Consider the following 21,573-nt stretch of genomic DNA (forward strand, 5'->3'; position numbering starts at 1 on the left):
TTATATATACTGAACTGTTTATGAACAAAAAGATGCTCATATGTTTTCATGACAATATAAGCCTTACTCATTTGACCTTGAGTTTCCCTAAATAAAAACCAAAACCAAATCACCATTTTTTCATTTGCTGGTAGCTACGCAACAGGAACTTAACCTCCACAGGAACTGTCTAATGGAACACAAAATCTCTGTGGTACAAACGCTGACCTTCAATATTCCGTTCTCAGACTCAAACTCTTCTGAAAACAGCTCTAAATGTTGAAAGCTGAAAAATTACTGTCTTCACCAAGAATTAAGGGAAAGGAGAAAAGAGATTTTTGAACTTAACTTGGTAAAATAAATTAAAACTTCTGAAAGAGTAGAAATCACTGATTTACTAAAGGAAATGAGACATCCTTTCTTTCTCATTCATTTACTCATTTGTTCACTTATACAAGTATTACTGAGTATCCACACTGTGTGAAACACAGTACTAGGGTTTGTGGGGATTATAACTATAGCAAGATAGAATCCTTGCTCTGCTTAAGCATTCTATCTAATATCTAGAATCAGAAAACAAAAAGTACCTGAATCTATTAACTAGTTAGGCAAGGAAGCAGCGTTTCCAGACTATGTAGGAAGGGATCAAATGCCACCATTTTTTCAGTAATAAGATTGGTCAAAAGATGAATTAATCCCTCGTAGAATATGAGAAAATGTACATATAATATTCTTTTCCGATCAGGAATCCCCCTAAATTTCTAGTGTACTTTCCAACAATTTAAGAATTTTAATCCTAGTATACATGAAAAAACAAACAAATAAAAAAACCTGGGATGGAAGCGTATTGAAAGGGGAGGAATATTGTCAAAATAAGGGGTATTCACACTGAAAGCCAGACCTCTGGGAGTGATGGGTGAGGGGAAGTTGGAGACTGTCATTCGTCTAAGAAAAATTTTTAAAACCTCACAAGCATTTCCTGAAAAGTGTAAGGAAGAAAGAATAAGTAGGATACCAAAGTCAAAGTAGTTGATAATGAGTCAGCCTGGACAGGATGCAGGTATGTATCCCTGGTGTATAATTTTCTAGTAGTACTCCTTTATATCCACGTAGTACCAATATTTTATGAGAAATAATTGTACAACAGCTATAAAAACTAAATAAAATATGCAAAATATTACTGTATTCTCATTATTGTTTTAGTTTGCAGAATTTAAACACTTAAAGATACTCTCAATTGTAATCCCAGTCATATTAGCCCTTCTTTTCCCCCAAATGGTAGTAAAGGCTTCCAAGAATCTATTCCAATACAGAAGAAAAGATAACGTAGAACATTTATATATAAATTACAACAACAAAAAAAATACATACATATATATATATATATATGACAACAAGATTAACTCTGTCTGGAAATTAAGGCTTCTTAAATATTTATTCTAATTGTGTGGTAGCCATGTCCAGAAAAGGATTCAGTAAAGAAAAGGCACACTTCATCCCTTCCCAAAGTCTGTCCCATGCTAGTCATTGTAGAGCGTTGGCTTATCACATGGACCCCTAGAGAAAGGCTAGGTAATTTTTTCCAAATACAGAAAAGGTCCTCATCTTCTACTACTTTCAAACTAGTGCTCTGCTTTCTGCCACACCAGCCTCCTTGTAGTTTCATAAACACATCAAACTTGCCTTAGGGCTTTTGCAATTCCTGCTCCTTGTGATTGAAATTATGTTCCAGTTGCGTGTCTTACTTCCTCACCTCCTTAAGATCTCTGCTTAAATACGGCCTCAAAATGGCTTTTACTGGCCAGCGGTTTTTAAATCATACCTTCTGCCTTCAATTTTCTCTGTCTCCTTGTCCTGCATTAATTTTCTTCAGCGCATATATTGTTATACAATGACAGATAGTGGTGAATATCTGTTTATTTATTCATTACCTGCCTTTCAAAATTATCATGAAAGCTTTATGTTTTGTTCATTGCTGTGTCAGCAGTCTACACTAGTGCCTGATTAGGTATTCAGTAACTACTTGCTGAAGGAAGGAAGAGAGGTTAAAAAAAGAGGATGAAAGGAAAGAAGAAATTGCTCTTAAATTTCCAGGAAACATATAAGTGCTAAGAATAGGGATGCCGAGAGTTCTAGGAACAGACGTGGAGTGACTCAGTATCCCTTTACCACTGCCCTTGGGACTTCTTCCAGGTCCTCCCTCACCACAAACCTCAATGGGAGTTACACAGAGTTGCATGCCAACTCTGGACCTACACATTTTGGAGGCCAACCAGACAGGGCTTAATGATTGATCACCGACTTACAGCAAATCAGATGGAAACCTTAACTCTAATGTTGTCATTTTTTTTTTTTGTCCCTATCTGACTGCCAATCTACCTGTTAAGCAAATTTTTTATCAGATAACCCTCACTTTTATAAAAGGATTTGGATTTTAGCCTTTTTAATGCATCAACTTGAGTGTACGTTAAAATATTTTGACTCTTTTGTGCAAAGAGAGCTAAGTATGGTCATCCAGAATTGGTGAATCAAAAGTGTGGCAAAAACATAACTAGAGCTCTGTTTCTCTCTCAAGTAAAATAACAGAAATATGCCTCTGTTTCATCAGGACCCAGTAATGACAAAAAGTTAGGCTTGAGAAATGTAAGTCACATAATCTTTGTTAATTTATTCCTTCTACTTTCTTAGAGGAAACCCTGGTGGCATAGAGGTTAAGCGCTACAACTGCTAACCAAAAGGTCAGCTGTTGGAATCCTCCAGGCGCTCCTTGGAAACTCTATGGGGAAGTTCTACTCTGTCCTATAGGGTCACTAAGAGTCGGAAGCGACTCGGCGGCAGAGAATTTCATTTTTTTTTTTTTTTTTACTTTCTTAGAAAGTAGACTTGCCATGAAAAAGAACCATTTTTTTTTTAACTACGGTTGAGCACATAGTTGTACAATAAATAAAAAAAAAAAATTTTAATAAATAGATATCATTTATTCAGCAAATATTTATTAAAAATGACTGCTTACAAGGCACCATGGAAGAATGCCCATATGAAGAAGCTAGGATCCCTACCCTTAAAACCTTAACGACCTAGTAAACAAACTATCAATCCCCAATTTCTATAACAGATTGAGATATGGACTTCAGAAGTCCAATTTTCCACGGTTTTTATATCCCACTCAAAGTATAGGAGCTAAGTAGGTAATAAATGTTCAAATCAAATCATATGCATTATTAAATTACTATATGCATAATATAAAAGATATTAATTTTCCAAAAATGGTTAAAAAATCTTAAAAGTATCTTGAATCATCAATGGTAAATAAACACTTTAATTGGCAAAAAACATAGACTTTGCAATGGTAAGTACTGTGATTTATGACATATTTTCAGGATCAAATCAGTGTATCAATTCACAGTACTCTAAATATGTGCATTCTTCTGATTAGCAATGTACAAATTTTAGTTTCCAGGATAGGATGTAAGAATCCTTCAGATGTCTATATCTTCCTCTTTTCTTATCCTGCACAAGATCACTTTGCTTCTCCACTTCTCCATCCCCTAACGCCCAGGATCACATACATGTGACTTCATTCTCTGCTTCTTCTCCATTTCATCCCTCATAGATGAATGAACTTCACCCTAAGTAACTGCATACACAAATTCCTTTGAATGATACTGCTCTTTTTCTTTCAGCTCTTGTCTACCTTGGGAAAGTCTTTTGCCTGTTTGGATTCCCTCATTATAAAATAAACAAAAACAAATATTCTAATTGTAGCCATGTGCCAGTAGTACAATGACACCCTTTCAACTTCTAAAACACTTAAAATATATTGACATTCTTTTCATAACGACCTCAAACATCACCTAAATCTCAATTTTCATTTAAAAAAGATACTCTGTGTAAAAATCAGTATTCAAAAGAAATATTTAAAAAATCTTCAGTATTTCTTTCCTTGTTCTCTAGTATTGTAATGACGTGGTTTGCTACATTTAATTGCAAAAAATATAGATTATTTTCATTCCATTATGGGTTATTAAGGCTTTTGTGGAATACCTGGTAACCTAACCACCAGGGGTACCTGTCTGGGATATGTAAAACTTATTCTTGGAATATGTAAGATTTTCCTTTCCTTTAAAAGTAATGTGTATGTTATATAAGATTGGTAGCCGCTGAAAGTCTTTAGGAAACCTAGGTAACTTCTGAGCCCTAGTGCTCTCATTTGTTGTGGGGACTGAAAAGGAGCTACTAAAAATCACTTAATGTACCTCCATTAAAAAAAAAAAAAATCATTGCCATCGAGTCAATTCTGACTCATAGTGACACCACAGGACAGAGTAGAACTGCCCCATAGGGTTTTCAAGGAATGGCTGGTGGATTCAAACTGCCAACCCTCTGGTTAGCAGCCGAATGCTTAACCACTGTACCATCAGGGCTCTGACCTTCATATACGAGGCTACCAAGTTTATGTTTTTATTATCAGTAATATGAACAAGATGCAAACTGTGCTGTCACAATTTTCTCTTTTGGCATAGTACCTATTATACTCATTTTCTATCTTCATGATATTGCCATGGCCCACCTCTTACAACATGTAGTGTGTTATTCTTTGTAATCAAGGAAGAATTGTAGATTGCTTAAGGAAACAATTCATGAAAACTATTAAATATTTACTCTTAATTTTGGTTTAAAAGATTCTGGTTTTCATACAGGCTAATGTGTCACCAATGACATAAAGTAAGTGAATGAACATTTTGGCAAATATTTCCCCCGTTCTCTGACATCTTATTTGCTTATTTACAAATCTGGAGTTATATTCGTGGTGGCGAAATTACTGGAGTGAGTCTGACTGTCATACATAAATGAGGAAACTCATTAAACATTTTTTAAAAAATGTTTCCAATAAAAATAGATATTAGTAAAACCTAAAAATATAAAGATCATGGGAAAAAAATAGGGGCGAACCTTAGGGGCCTGATTTATGGCATAAATAGGCTATCAAACATAACTAATAGCATACAAAGAGCAGAATATAAACTAGATAACTGGGATTTCCTAAAAATTAAATACTTATGCTTATCAAAAGACTTTACCAAAAGAGCAAAAAGAGAACATACAGACTGGGAAAAAAATACTTGGCAAAGACATATCTGACAAAGGACTAATGTCTAAAATTTATAGAAAACTTCAAGACCTCAACAACAAAAAGAGAAACAACCCAATTAAAAAATGGACAAAGAACATGAACAGACAATTCACCAAAGAAGACATCAAGGTGGCTAACAAACACATGAAGAAATGCTCACAATCTTAAGCCATTAGAGAGATGCAAATCAATATTACCATGAGGTCCCATCTCACCCCAACGATGACACTGATTAAAAAAAAAAAAAGAAAAGAAATGCTGGTGAGGCTGTGGGAAGACTAGAACTCTCATACACTGCTGGTGGGAATGTAAAATGGTACAACCACTCTGGAAAACGGTATGGCACTTCCTTAAAAAACTAGAAATAGAAATAACATATGATCCAGCAATCCCACTTCTAGGAATATATCCTAGAGAAATAACAGCAGTGACAAGAATAGACATATCCACACCCATGTTCATTTCAGCATTATTCACAGTAACAAAAAAGATGGAAACAACCTAAGTGCCCATCAACAGGTGAATGGATTAAACTATGGTACATACACACAATGGAATACCATACAACGTAAAGAACAATGATGAATCCGTGAAACATCTCACGACATGGATGAACCTAGAAGGGATTATGCTGAATGAAATAAGTCAGTCACAAAAGGTTAAATACTGTACGAGACTACTATCCTAAAAAGTCAAGAAAAGGTATACATACAGAAAGAAGCATTTTTTGATGGTTCCAGGGATGAGAGGGGGAGTGTAGAAAAGTCACTAGCTAGACAGTAAAAAAATGTTAACTTTGGTGACAGGAAAGACAATACACAATATGAGGGAAGTCAGCTGTCTTAGTTATCTAGTGTTGCTATATCAGAAATACCACAAGTGGATGGCTTCAACAATGATAAATTTATTTTCTCGCAGTCTAGGAGGACAGAAGTCCAAATTCAGGGTACTAGCTCTAAAGGAAGGCTTTCTCTTTCTGTCTGCTCTGGAGGAAGGTCCTTATCATCAGTCTTCCCCTGGTCTAGGAACTTCTCAGCGCAGGAACCTGGGTCCAAAGGATGTGCTCTGCTCCTGCACTGCTATCTTGGTGGTATGTCATGCCCCGTCTCTCTACTCGTTTCTCTCTTTCATATCTCAAAAGAGACTGACTTAAGATAAAACCTGATCTTGTAGATTGAATCCTGCCTCATTAACATAACTGTCTTTAATCCCATCTCATTAACATCAAACCAACAAACAAACCCTATAAAACAGAGGAGAACTGCCCCATTGAGTTTCCAAAGAGCGCCTGGAAGATATAAACTGACAACCTTTTGGGTAGCAGCTGTAGTACTTAACCACTATGCCACTAGGGTAGAGGTAGAATTTACAACACAGGAAAATCACATCAGATGACAAAATGGTGGACAATCATACAATATTGGCAATCGTGGCCTTGCCAAGTTGACACATATTTCGGGGGGACACAATTCAATCTATAACATCAGCACAACATGACCAAGGCAAAGAAAGACAATGACAGGTACACAAAGGTAGAAGACAACAACGTAAAATAATATATATACAATCCTACTACAAGAATAAAAACAAACAATAATTTACAAGTAGATACATAGGTAAATATGGAAGCTGAACAGATAGGGGATGGTGTACGGGAGTACACCCATGGTCATATATAGGTTTGGCAGTGGATATTTTTACATGCATATTTGTATGTGTTGCAAATATATTCATGTATGTAATAGGGCACACGGGGGCACTGTCATTAAAACTTCTTAGCCATAACCAAATATCTAATGGGACTGAGTAACTGGGCTTGACAGCTAGGGACCATAGTCTCAGGGGACATCTAGGTCAACTGGCACAACATAATCCATAAAGACGATGTTCTACATTCGATTTTGGTAAGTAGTGACTGGGGTCTTAAAGCCTTTAAGATACAACTATTGGTCTCTCTCCAACTGGAGCAAAGAAGAGTGAAGAAAACCAAAGACTCAAGGAAACAATTAGTCCAAAGGACTAATGGACCACTCAAACCACTGCCTCCTCCAGCCTGAGACCAAAAGACCTAGACAGTGCCCAGCTACCACTACCGACTGCTCTGATCAGGATCACAATAGGCGGTCCTGGACAGAGTAGAAGTATAAAAAAAAAAAAATCAAACTTATTAAAAAAAAAAAAAAGACCAGGCTTACTGGTGTGATAGAGACTGGTGGAACCCCCACGAATACGGCCCTCACACACCCTTCAAACTTGGAACTAAACCCACTCCCAGAGACCACCTTCAGCCAAACAATAGGCAGGCCTTTAAAGTGAGGAATGGGCTCCTCAGACCATTCAAATATTCAAGACTACAAGAGTAGCATTTACACAAAAACAAAGTTCAGAAGGCAGGAAGGGATAGAAAAGTTAGGTGAATGGAAACAGAGAACCTAGGTGGAACCCAGGGTAGAGAGCTGACACATTGAGGAGATTGCAACCAATGATACAAAAAAATCTGGGTATAAATTATTGAATGGGAGACTAATTTGCTCCATAAACTTTCACTTAAACCACAATAAAAAATGTTTAAAAAATAAATAAATTGTTGAATGGGAACTTAAACTGCTAAAAAAAAAATTGGTATTAGTTATTGTAAGATGCACTGAACTATCCACTAATGTAGAATTCTTACCTATCAGGAAAAAAACATAAATAAAACATAACTGAGTATTTAATAGATTCCTGCCTTTTAAACATTCCATTGATATTTTCCTAATGATGAGTTTTTAGATACCTCATATAACCTATTTTTAGTGACCTATAACAGAACATTTTACCAATGGAATGTTATAAAGAGTTCAAAGTGGAAGGACCCTAAATTATAGGTGCATAATTATAACTGTCTTTAAAAGCAGGGAAAATGTCATTCTTACTATTCTTTGGAACAGGATTAAAAGAAAAATTAAAAAAGATGAACTGTAGATATCATACCATTTATATTGAAAATACAATAAAAATACCTTTATAATCAAAATCATTTATAGTTATAATAAAATAAGCTAACAAATATCTAGCTGCCATTATTGAATACCTATTTATCATGAATGAGACACTAAAGTGGCTGTTCTGAACATATATTTTTTAACCTAATTGTTACAGAAACCCTTAGAAGTAGATAATATCAATTTTACAGACAATGAAACTGTATTTGATAAACTGAAGTATTGACTAAGATCACACGCGGAGTAAGAAATACTTAGGATAAAGCTGGTTTCTCTCTTTTTTTTTGAACACAGATTTATTTATTTGTGCTTTTAATACTTCCTAAAAATATTTTACCAAGATTCTGAAATATAGTAGAGAGATAATAAGAATTTTCCAAGGAGCTTCTCTGCACAGCTAACTATTCTACAACATCCATTCCTGAAGAGGCCATTGGATCATCTCGTGGGCTTGTAAGAACCTTGTTCCCAGTTGACCCTTGAGGATGCCACTTCCCTTCTCCCTACCTAAATTAACATAAATCAAGTTTGTAGAGGATAACAAACATATGTATTGCGTTAAAAAAGAAAATATTTCATCACTTGGACTTTGTACTATATTGCTGCACAAATGGATCATTCACAAAGATAGGTCCCAAGATATTTACCTAGAAGGAATGAGAACTTTATATCATCACCCAGAGAAACTGAGGGCATAATTCACAAATAAAATATTGTATTCAAAATGTATTTATGGCTAATAAATTTATTCTTACCCTAAGCCCTAAAGGAAGTGCTGCCCATTGGACTTGAAAGAATAGTCGTTTAGTGGAGTTTAAGTCAATATACAATGGGATTTTTCATTGCTATATAACATTTTTCTCATTTTCCCCTAAATTTTACTTTTCTGTATGGATTTGAACTTGTGTATTTACTTCTTTTTGGCATTTCTAAACTGTAGACCCTCCAAAAGTAAAATATTTTCAAATCACATTAAGCTCTAAAATATACAGATTGTGACTAACTAGTAAAAGCTGGCAGACATGAAACCCAGTGGAATTTTTTTTATTTAAAAAAAAAAAAAATCTATATGGCATACAGTATCTAGTTTGGCATATAACCCACTGAAAATTTCATAATGAATCTCTGTAGAAATGTCTATACTTATATTTTAATGCATGTCTAATCTTACTAATTCATTCTTTGGAGGCTCAGAATCCATTTTCCCAATTTTTTATACTAATAGTTTGTCCTGATAGTTGAGTAAAATTTGCATTACTGGAGTTTATTTCAAATGTTTAGAAGATGAGATACAGGAAAAAAGAAGGAAGAGAAAAAAGGAAAGGAAAAAAAAAACATGCATTGAAGGGCAGAAGTGCTAGGTTAATGACATTGTAAACGTACTTGTTCCTTCTGAATTTCCAAGTGAGAAATCATAGGTGCAATTAGAGCTTTACTGTATTTTGAAAAATGATGCAGAAAGCTTCGTAAAAAAACCAAGAAGACATTTTAAAGAAATTTACGATCAATAATAGTACTTGACAACAATAGGAAATCGTAAAATGAATAGCAATGAAATCACAATTATACTAATGGTATTTAACGGTAATAATTTTTAGCTCCCTGTTATATCACTATAAAAATCCAATGGTATTCCATTTCCTGTATTAAAGAAGCAATGACAGCATGTTCTGACTTACAATACAGTTGTTGTTACTTGATAGAGAGAAAAGGAAAGAACTTTTTTCTCAGTGAGGGTAAAAAGTTATGGAATAATTTGATTCTATATGTATTGTCAACTCGAATTTGTCTGTGGCAGAATTACTGTGTTTATTGGCACTATTCAAGGCATTCTTTTCTCCTTGCCCTCTTTATTATGGTCTGGTGTTTCTCCTTACCACCCAAAAAGGTTTCATTCCTCCAAACTTCATCCCACATTTAGCTGATGGCTTTCCCTTTTGCCTGAAGCCATTTCCTTCCAGCTACGCAGAGGGGAAAAGGTAACTAAAACTTTCAACAAAGAAATTTAGTTTTGTAAGATGGCAAGACACCAAAACTGCGCTCTCATATTCTACAAAATTATCCACCCACATTCTCTGAATACTCTTCTATACATTCTCATATAAAATTATTTTATACAATCATATATTCATTCTATTATGAGTCTGTCATCTTAAGTAGTAATCTAACTCTATATAATTCTGAAGAAGGAAGACAATACCTCTGTGCTGAGTGAATTAGCTAATTTGATGGTGATAGGTAAAATGGAGGGCCATCTTCATTGACCACACAGATAGATAGACACTAACACATTAAAACAAACATAATGTGTTATCTTAATAGCAATTTTAACAAAATCCCTGGTGACAATTCATGAAATAACTTAGTCCTTTAAGACTAAATACAACTGCCAAATTCTTTACAAAAAAAAAAAAACTGGCCAGCTACTTGCTACATAAAAAATATTATTAATCTAATTTGGTTACCTAATTGAAAACTAAATTTCCAACCAAATATTAACTGCAAAATACTTTCAAATTTATTTCAAATACAGTATCTTCAAAAATAAAGTGAAGAACATATTACAACACTATCATTACCTGTACAACCTTGAGTATATCTCACCTGAATTTAGAGACCATCTCAAGAATAGATTTGACGTGTTGAACACTAATGACCGAAGGCCTGGTGAGTTGTAGAATGACATCAAGGACATCATACATGAAGAAAGCAAGAGGTTATTAAAAAGACAGGAAGGAAAGAAAAGACCAAAATGGATGTTAGAAGAGACTACGGAACTTGCTCTTGAACGTCGAGCAGCTAAAGCAAAAGCAAGAAATGATGAAGTAAAGAACCTGAACAGAAAATTTCAAAGGGTGACTCGAGAAGACAAAGTATTATAATGACATGTGCAAAGAGCTGGAGACAGAAAACCAAAAGGGAAGAGCTTGCTCAGCATTTCTGAAGCTGAAACAACTGAAGCAAAAATCCAAGTCTCGAGTTTCAACAGTGAAGGATTCCACAGGGAAAACATTAAAAGATGCAGGAAGCATCAAATGAAGGTGGAAGGGATACACAGTCATTGCACCAAAAAAAACTAGTTGACGTTCAACCATTTCAAGAGGTAGCATATGATCAGGAACAGATGGTACTGAAGGAAGAAGTCCAAGCTGCACTGAAGGCACTGACGAAATACAAGACTTTGGGAATTGATGGAATATCAATTGAGATGTTGCAACAAACAGATGCAACACTGAAAGTGCTCACTTGTCTATGCCAAGAAATTTGGAAGAGAGCTACCCGGCCAATCAACTGGAAGAGATCTATATTTATGCCTATTCTCAAGAAAGGTGATTCAATCGAATGTGGAAATTATCAAAAAGTATCTTTTTTTTTATCATTAAGATCACACACAAGCAAAATTTTGCTGAAGATCTTTCTAAAACAGCTGCAGCAGTATACTGACAGAGAACTGCCAGAAATTCAGGCCAGATTCAGAAGAGGATGTGGAACCATGGATATCACTGCTGATGTTAGATGGATCCTGGCTGAAAGCAGAGAATACAAGAAGGATGTTTACCTGTGTTTTACTGACTATGCAAAGGCATTCAACTGTATGAATCATAACAAATTACGGGTAACATTGCCAAGAATGGAAACTCCAGAACGCTTAACTGTGCTCATGAGGAAGCTGTACGTAGATCAAGAGGCAGTTGTTCAGACAGAACAAGGGGATACTATGTGGTTTAAAGTCAGGAAATGTGTGTGTCAGGGTTGTATCTTTTCACCATACCGATTCAATCCGTATGCTGAGCAAATAATCTCAGAAACTGGACTATATGAAGAAGAACGGGGCATCAGGATTGGCGGAAGACCCATTAACAACCTGAGTTATGCAGATGACACAACCTTGCTTGCTGAAAGTGAAGAGGGACTTGAAACACTTACTGATGAAGATCAAAGACCACAGCCTTCAGTATGGATTACACCTCAACATAAATAAGACAAAAATCCTCACATACAGGACCAATGGGCAACATCATGATAAAGGGAGAAAAGGTTGAAGTTGTCCAGAATTTCATTTTACTGGATCCACAATCAACACACATGGAAGCTGCAGTCAAGAAGACTCACTGCATTGGGAAATGTGCTACAAGGTACCTCTCTGAAGTGTTGAAAAGCAAAGATGTCACCTTGAAGACTAAGGTGTACCTGACCCAAGCCGTGGTATTTCAATTGCATCATATGCATGTGAAAGCTGGACAATGAATAAGGAAGACCGAAGAAGAATTGATGCCTTTGAATTGTGGTGTTGGCAAAGAATATTGTATATACCATGGACTGCCAAAAGAATGAACAAGTCTGTCTTGGAAGAAGTACAACCAGAATGATCTTTAGAAGCAAGGATGGTGAGACTGCATCTTAAGTACTTTGAACATGTTGTCAGGAGGGATCAGTCCCTGGAGAGGGACATCATGCTTGGTAAAGTACAGGGTAAGCAGAAAAGAGGAAGACCCTCAACAAGATGGACTGACACAGTGGCTGCAACAATGGGCTCAAGCATAACAACAATTGTGAGCGTGGTGCAGGATCAGGCAGTGTTTCATTCTGTGGTACATAGGGTCACTATGAATTGGAACCGACTCAACTACACCTAACAACAACACAACAACAATCATTACCTAGCATGAATTTTGAAGTGCCCCTCCAATAACACTGATGGGTCTTCATGGATGAGCCTACAGTGTCTCTGTAGGCTATCCTTAGTGGGCACTTTGGATTTGTGAGATAATCTACCTCTGGACCTGGAATAAACACCAAGTTGGATCATGTGGATATCCAATCTATGGCCTCCACCTCATTTGACCAAACTTCATCAACTGAGCTCACTCAAGTGTCCATATTTATTACAAAATAACATTTTAAATTTAGTGATGACTAAGTGCTGTTTTAAATTCTTGCTAAAAAATACAGATTTAAACCTAATAAAGCCATTATTGCATATTAGTAGTCACTCATACTAAAATCATATTGGTTAATGCCCTCCAATATTTCCTTTAAATATATTTTAATCCAGCTTAATCTACTTGTGGTCATTCCCTTCCTGAGAATAAATACAACATATATCATAATGCACTTAACTTTGAACATGTTACTGCCCACACTGCTGCAGCTGGAGATACATCTCAGGACATTTTCATTTTACCCCTCAAAATCATAGCACAGAGTTGTAAACATAACTTACCAGATAATATATAACCACAAAATGCCTAATTTTACTTGTTTTATGCACTCTGGTGAAATAATTCATATCTTTGTAGTTATTCTTTACATAAATATCTACAAACCCCCTACTACTTTATATCAGGCACTGTTCTAGAAGTTGGGTCAACAACAAAGACATGGTCTCCCTTCCCTTGGAACATTCACATACAAGTCCACAAAATACCTGCATGCTGTAATAAGCACTGTGAGGTGCATTCAGATGAGGTTGAAAAGACAGCCAGGTCAGAGAGTGACTTGTATGTTATAGGAAAGAGTTTGCTGTTGTTGTTAGTGAGTTTCTGTGTTTATTCTTTTGTCTATGTAATCATGAGCCAACGGATGATTTTAAGGAAAGACATGATGTCATTACTTTGAATGGAAAGTGGGTTGCAGGGGAACAAAGTACAGAAGTAGAGGTACCAATGTGAAGGCCTGTAGCATGGTTCCAGGTAAATGTGATGTGGACCTGAACTTATCTATTGGTAGTTTGATATAGAAGAGAAGGTGGAAGACACACATCTGAGGAATACCATTGCAGTTACATTCGGAAGATAAGATCAGTAGAAGTCAGTATGAACTGCATAGGGATGAAATGGGGTCATGAGAAAAAGACAGCATCCAGAAATGACTTGAACATTTGGTAGCTGGTGGAGTCATATACTAAGATGTTGAAAAATTGAGGGATAAGGACCTGAGATAGAGTTTTAGAGCAAATCATAAGTTATTACCATTATGACATTTAGAATGATCCATGTACAATAATAATCTTTAAGCTCCTTTACAAGGCCATGCCTTGTCTTAGAAGAATACCATGCAGTCTTTCTAACACTTCACACTCTCTCACATACCTCATAGGAATAGGAATTAGATAAATGTTTTCGTCACGCCCACAAAATGCAAGATTCTTTTTTTTTCTTTTTCTTGACAGAAGAAGTGGATTAAAAAAACAAGTCACTAGGACCCCTACTGATTCTACCTCTGATTCTCTCTTTTCTTTGCTGCCAAAACTCAAAAACATAGAACTACTACCACAGGCGAGCAGCTCCCATGACTACCTCCTGGTCCTAAGGGAGAAATGGAGGCACAGCAACGGTTTTGGCAAAGAGCCAGACCTGACTCATCTTTCTTCTGTAAAAAAACCAGGTGCTGGGTGAGCCCAGATCTGCTCCACAAGAATCATGGCATATTGCAAACTCGGCCTCTGTAAGAACACGTCATTATGTCGTATGACTGCCCAATGGATCACTTATAAAAGGGAACCTCCAAAAAGAACTACCTTAAAAACCTACATAATAAGAAAATTTAGTTTAAGCAAAATTAAGATCTCAGTTGCCTAAATAGACGGCAAATCCTCCATTACATCTAATACCAGCATATTTTGTCAACCATTTTTTGTGAATAAGGTATTTCAAGAATCCTGATTATTCCATATGTAAGGATCAGATAATACCAGCTTTCAAATAATCAATAAAACTTTAAAAAATTCTACTTATCATAGTTTCTAAGAAATTGCATTCTAGTTTACATTTTAAAAATATTGGGGAAAGCACGTGAAAACTTTTCAACAAAATGGGCAACTGAATCATTGGAGTTGGTCTCCAGCCCTATTTCCAAGGAGCAACTGGTGGATTCGAACTGCTTGCCTTTTGGGTTAGCAGCTGAACTCTTAACCACTAAGTCACCAGGGTTTCCAGCCTACATTTAGATAGGCTTTATTGATGCCAAAACAAAATTCATGAAAATATATTTTAAATTACCAAAAACAAACAACAAAGAGTGACAGCTTCCTCCTGACCACAGAGAAGAGAAATACAGAACAACATTAGTTGTGTTTCTGAAAACTGAACCTCCAAACACTGACTTCACACTCAGCAATTGAAAGTCCATCATTCCTTTAAAAGCTTGTTGATTTGTTCTTTGTCTAGTTAAGTGAGTTTTTAAAAACATCCCTAAGCTACTCTCACATGAAAATTGCTCTTAACTTCGGAGGAGATATGAATTACTAAGAAAGATGCAACTTTTAAAAAAGTGCTAAATTAACAAGCAAACTATTTGCTATACTCACTTACAAAAGCTGGCACTAAAATTTCCAATTTGGTACTCTTGCTTTATATTGAATACACCATGAACTGCCAGAAGAATAAACAAATCTGTCTTGGAAGTACAGCCAGAATGCTCCATAGAAGCAAGGATGGCTAGACTTGTCTCATGCCCTTTGGACGTGTTATCAGGAGGGACCAGTCCCTGGAGAAGGACATTATACTTGGTAAAGTAGAGGATCAGCGAAAAAGAGGAAGACCCTTAACGAAATGGATTGATACAGTGGCTGCAACAATGGGATGGAACACTGGCATCCATGGCACAGGACCGGGAGATATTTTGTTCTGCTGTACGCGCGTTACTAATCGGAACCAAATCCATGGCACCTAACAACTACAACAACCTTGTTTTGATCTTTTAATTGTCTTTAATACAAGTAACAAAAAAAATTTTTTAAAGTGACAGTTTCTGCTGAAGTCAAATACAAAGTTGAAATGATTTTCAATGTTATCTGAATTTCCCTATAAAATGCTTATTTAATGAAAAAAGTAATAAACTGCCTTAAGAAATCCGGGCTAAGCAGCCTTTTTAAAATCGTTTGCGTTCGTGTGCTCCTAAGGGGTGCGGCGCCTCGCTCTTCCCACAGGTAGTATCAGCTATGCTGGTTTCGCACGCTCAGCTTTGCAGATGCGAAATACAACACAGCTTTTTGCTCGGAAAAAGTACATGACCTAACAATGGAACCGAAACCCATCTAACTCTGCTAGCGAAGTCTTAAACAAATAAGACAGTAGATCTTCAGGTATCTCTGCCTTTCTTCACCACATTTTCAGACCCTGGACACAAACTCACAAAGTCAAAACCGGCAAACGTCTGGTCCTGCTATCGAAATTGTTGCTTTTCTAGCTCCCCTTAATCCATTTGCTGGGACCCTCCTCCCTCTCCTCCGCCAAGCTTCACTCCTCTGTACTTCCCAGGTGCGTAACACAGGGTGGCCAAAACCGCGAGATGAAAATGGACACAGGTGGGTGTGGCGCCTGAGGCGAGCAGTGGCGAAAGGCTGGCGCCTTCCCTTCCCGCCACACCAGAGGAGCAAGAGAAGAAGGCACTTACTTGCAACCTTGCCTGCCGATCATGCCCACCAAGTGAACCTGCAGAATCTGGCCTAGGAAAGGGCGCGGGCCCCACGGAACTCTTCCTCGCTCCCCGTCTCTATTATCCCCGGCGCTCTCCCTGCTGTTTCTCCCTCTTCTTGGGGCTCCTGTTGCTCAGCGGACTCCTGCTACTACCAGTCGCTGGCACTCAGGCTTCTGCAGCCCCAGCCAGCCGAGAGGGCAGAATTGGAAACCAGACACTCGCAGCTGGAGCGCCGGCAAGGGCCTGCGCGGGGACTGCTCCCCTCCTTGCAGGGCGCGCCCAGGGAAGCAGGAGCCCCGCCCACCCGCGCGCTGCGCGCTGTTCTTTATCCTTCCACCCCTCTCCCGCGGCCCGGGTGCCCACCCTCCCTCCCTTCCACTCCTGCAGGCGGCGCAGGGCGGGGACCAAGCTAAGGGAGAGGTGGTGGCAATGCAGCATCCTCTCCCTAGTGCGCTAGTAGAAGGCGGAGGCGGGGGTTGTGCGACTTCCCACCCACAGCCACTCTGTTGGGAGGTGTGTGTGTGCGTTTGTGTGTGTGTGAGGTTCTGTGTGTGTCCAGCAGCTAAAAGAGCCCTTCCCTTACTTCATCCCCGCCCCCATCATCCCCTCCCTCTCTTCCTGCTCAGCAGAATCTGCTACTGTTTCCGAGAAGCCACTTAGTGCGGCTTGGTGGGGTGGGGAAGGGGAGAGGAACTTCGGGAGGAGGTGGGGACCGCTGCAAAGGCTTAGGGGTGGGGGTGGAGGGAGAGCCAGACAACCTCATCTTGGCCAGTGCCTCTGGGAATCAAGGATCCGGGATTGGGAATTGGTTCCTTCCCTGGGGCTTTGCCCGCGGAGACTGGGGCGGCGGTGCACAAAACCTGTCTTTAGGCTGCTATTTTTTTTTTCTTTTTTTATAATTGATAGCGTTGCAGAGCCTTCCTCGCGGGTCTGGAATGCATCCCCCCCCCCCCCCCACCGAGGGTGGATTGAGTAGTTAGAGGTTGGCATGGGTGGCGAGGGAGATGTGGAGAACAAGCTGCCTTTCTCAGTCCAGGGATCCGCTCATCTGGATGCACCGTCAGTCTTTGGGTTTTGAGTTTCAGAGCAGGATAGCAGCGACTGTTAAAAGAGAGCTTCAGAATTTCTTTTGTGCGGGGTGTGTTTGAATTTTCTACAGCAGTCTGGGAGGAAGAGCAACAAAAACAATTCAATTACCTTTCCGAAAGAGAAACTGGAAATTTCCACCAAGTGGGAGATCAAAGGAAGGCAGTGGGGCAGAATGGATTTGGGGATTCTGGTCATACAAGAGGCCATATAACTTCACAGTACGAACTGGAGTGATTGTTATTCACTGTCACACCTTGTAATGTGGAAATAATGCTTAGTAGTAAACCCACAGGCTTTTTAAGTCTTAGGGTCTACATTTCCCTACCTCTTGCTTATAATTTGAGATCTGCCGTGAGGCTTTGGGCCTTTCGTTCTTGATTTTACCACCTGTCGTTGAAGGAGGGGACCTTTCAGTTTCTGAGGCTGTCCACTGAAAGGTTAATTAGGCACCTGGGGTATTCTCAATGCCACATCATGAACAAGTCACTTTCTCTCCCCTGATTGGTTGCAGGCATAGGAAGAAGAGCTGAAGTGTAATAGGAGTGAGGCCTTGTTTGACTAGGTGCAATCAATGCCCGTTTTTCTTTTCTTGCCACCCTGCTGAAGTCCTATTGCAACTAAATTATCTGATGCACACTGAGAAGTAAAACAGGCTCAGTCAACCCTTTCTCTTATAGCTCTCTGTCATGGGTTGAATTATGTACCCCCCAAAATGAGTGTATCAGTTTGGCTGAGCCATGATTCCCAGTACTGCGTGGTTGTCCTCTATTTTGTGACTGTAATTTTATGTTAAAGAGGACTAGGGTGGGATTGTAACACCCTTACTAAGGTCACATCCCTGATCCAATGTAAAGGGAGTTTCCCTGGCGTGTGGCCTGCACCACTTTTCACATTACAAGAGATGAAAGGGAAGCAGCAGAGAGTTGGGGACTTCATACCACCAAGAAAGAAGCATCAGGAGCAGAACGAGTCCTTTGGACCCAGGGTTCCTGTGCAGAGAAGCTCCTAGTCCAGGGGAGGATTGGCAAGAAGGACCTTCCTCCAGAGTCCACAGAGAAAGCATTCCCCTGGATCTGATGCCCTGAATTTGGACTTCTAGTCTACTAGACTGTGAGAAAATAAATTTCTCTTCATTAAAGTCATCTACTTGTGGTATTTCTCTTATAGCAGCACTAGATGACTAAGACACTCTCTAATTTTTGATGTCCATTCTGTCACAGAAAATAATCAATATGATATATAGGATAATTAAAATCCAAAGAACTTCAGGTCTATGTTAGTTTTTTTCCCTAAGAGGCTAAATCAAAACAAAAAACTCTAGCTTATTAAGACAACTAAAGAGAAAAAGGATCATTATCTCTAAAAGTATAAAATTTATAAATGTGGTAGATACAGATTTCATGAAAAATTTCATAATACTCAAAGCTTCAAAGAAGCAAGTCTAGAACAAATCAAATTATTATAGAATGCAGAGTGAGCTTATTGAGTTTGTTATTCATAGAGATGGTGCAAAATAACGACAAAAATAGATTTGAGATGGATTGATAAATGATGGTACTATATGAATTTACAGAAAACTAGGGTCACTTTTGGTGGTTAACACCGTAACACACTACCCAAAAAGCATCACTTGAGACACCGACGTAATAATATTGTGCTGGACGATCCACTGAGTTCATGAAGTATGTTGTTGGGTGTGGTAAAGTCTGTTCCAACTCGTAACGACCCCATGTGACAGAATCAAACTGCTCCAAACTTGGCTGTCATCTTTACAGAAGCAGATCGCCAAGTCTCTCTCCCTAGGAGCTGCTGTGTGGATTCAAATCGCCAGCTTTTTTGGTTAGCAGCTGAGTGCTTACCTGTTGCACCACCAGGGCTCCTTTGATGAAATACAGCAATTTTTAAAATAATTTTTATTGTGCTTTAAGTGAAAGTTTACAAATCAAGTCAGTCTCTCACACAAAAACCCATATACAATTTGCTACACACTCCCAATTGCTCTCCCCCTAATGAGACAGCCCGCTCTCTCCCTCCACTCTCTTTTTGTGTCCATTTCGCCAGCTTCTACCCCCCTCCAACTTCTCATCTCCCCTCCAGGCAGGAGATGCCAACATAGTCTTAAGTGTCTACCTGATCCAAGAAGCTCACTCCTCACCAGCATCCCTCTCCAACCCATTGTCCAGTCCAATCCATGTCTGAAGCGTTGGCTTCGGGAATGGTTCCTGTCCTGGGCCAACAGAAAGTCTGGGGGCCATGACCACCGGGATCCTTCCAGGCTCAGTCAGACCATTAAGTCCGGTCTTTTTATGAGAATTTGGGGTCTGCATCCCACTGCTCTCCTGCTCCCTTAGGGGTTCTCTGTTGTGTTCCCTGTCAGGGCAGTCATCAGTTGGAAATACAGCAATTTTTAATAGTAGAAAGGAAATACTTTACCCTGTATTGTAAACAGATTTGGTGTCCCTCTCTTCTTGTCACTAAGCCTTGATATATATATATATGAACATATCCATGCTAAACATCCACCCACAAGTACATACTATTCTCAGTATACCTAGATTCTTGTTAGGGGTTTTCAAATATAAAATCTACTTGTTGTGTCCGAGGGCTCTCTGGTAGGACTTTGTGTGAGTCCATTAGCAAAGCATGGCATGTAGTATTTTCTTTTCTCAATTCTATTTCATTTTCCACCTATTTATTTATCTTTCATCTATTTATTTTGTGTAACATTCCTAGTCTCCAGAATATTTTGTATTATGTTGCCTTTAGCCTATGCTGTCTTTTTCTTGTTCTTTCAACAGCTCTGGGATATTTGTCTCTCTGTAGACCCAGAAAAATTCTGTATGAACCTCTTATTGAATATTACACTAAAGACTTCTGTGAGTTCACCAGACATTAAGTGATGGCACCATATACAGATATAAATAGATAATGCCTTTGGTGAGGTTAAAGAGTAAGCTTGATTAAGGGAGGCCGAGAGAGCACTTAATTGAACAACCAACAACCAATAATGAAAATAATTCCCTAAGGTGTATTAAATCTGATCTTCTATAATTTGAATAGAAAAAAGTAGAGATGTTTATGTATAGAAATTAACTAACATCACATCGTTGCAGGTTAAGATTTCCCAGTTCAAAACTAAGTTCTGCCTAAGTTCTTGCCTTCTCCTGACCAAGAAGGACCAGGAGAGGCTCAGAAGTTCCACATGAACAAAGGTTTATTTTTATTAGTGGTAGAAAGAAAACAGAGGCTCGCAAGGGACAGACGGAAAGGGTCTTCCGCCTAGCCTACACTAGCCTTCAGTCTATACCCAAAGGGCCCCGCCCCTCCCTTAGGAGGGCTGTCAGAACAAAGATGGAGTCCACCGCGAGGGCTACTGCGGTGTCCAACAGGACCACTCTGGAATGTTGTGCAAGCTGCGCACCCATTGGGGAACCAGAAAAACAACGCTGAAGAAATTGCCATTTACCTACTGCTGACAAAATGTAAGAAAAGTTTATTTACTCAGAAGGGAATACATTCTAACAACCCATAGGAGGGGAGGGGCGGTGAAGCTTGTGTGTAGGCTTCAGTTAGGAATATTGAGCCAGAGTTTATCTACCTCAGGCAGTCCGATTCCCTGTTTGTCTCAACATAGCAAAACCAGAACAAAGATAAAGAATTTCATTTTACTTCACACTTCTATCTTTTTCATGCTTACCACTCCAATTTTCAACACTCTGGAAGTTTATGGAGTAGAGGTAAATAGAAATGTTAGGACAACAAAAATAAACAATATAGTACCGGCAGAGCTTGTTTTTTCTAATTAAATAGGATTAGAAAAACATATTTACCTTGTAATATCTGTTATAGGGCAATATGCCGATCTAAGAAAAAATTATGCTGTTTTGAAAATGGAAGCTACATGTTTTGTGTGTGTATGTGTGTGTACACAGCTACAAAGTAGAGTTCAAAAGTAGAGTTGCAAAG

General features: G+C 38.5%; 1 protein-coding gene across 1 annotated transcript in view; it reads right to left on the minus strand.

The window, feature by feature from the left end:
• Positions 1–16,758, minus strand: part of SCN9A (sodium voltage-gated channel alpha subunit 9) — a 190,453-nt gene extending 173,695 nt beyond the window's left edge. The window contains exon 1 of the mRNA XM_049887354.1: positions 16,495–16,758. The gene's annotated coding sequence lies outside the window, so the exon portion shown is untranslated. The remainder of the gene's footprint in view (positions 1–16,494) is intronic.
• Between the last annotated feature and the right edge of the window lie 4,815 nt (positions 16,759–21,573).

This window comes from Elephas maximus, chromosome 6 (assembly GCF_024166365.1).
Source record: "Elephas maximus indicus isolate mEleMax1 chromosome 6, mEleMax1 primary haplotype, whole genome shotgun sequence".
Taxonomy (NCBI): domain Eukaryota; kingdom Metazoa; phylum Chordata; class Mammalia; order Proboscidea; family Elephantidae; genus Elephas; species Elephas maximus.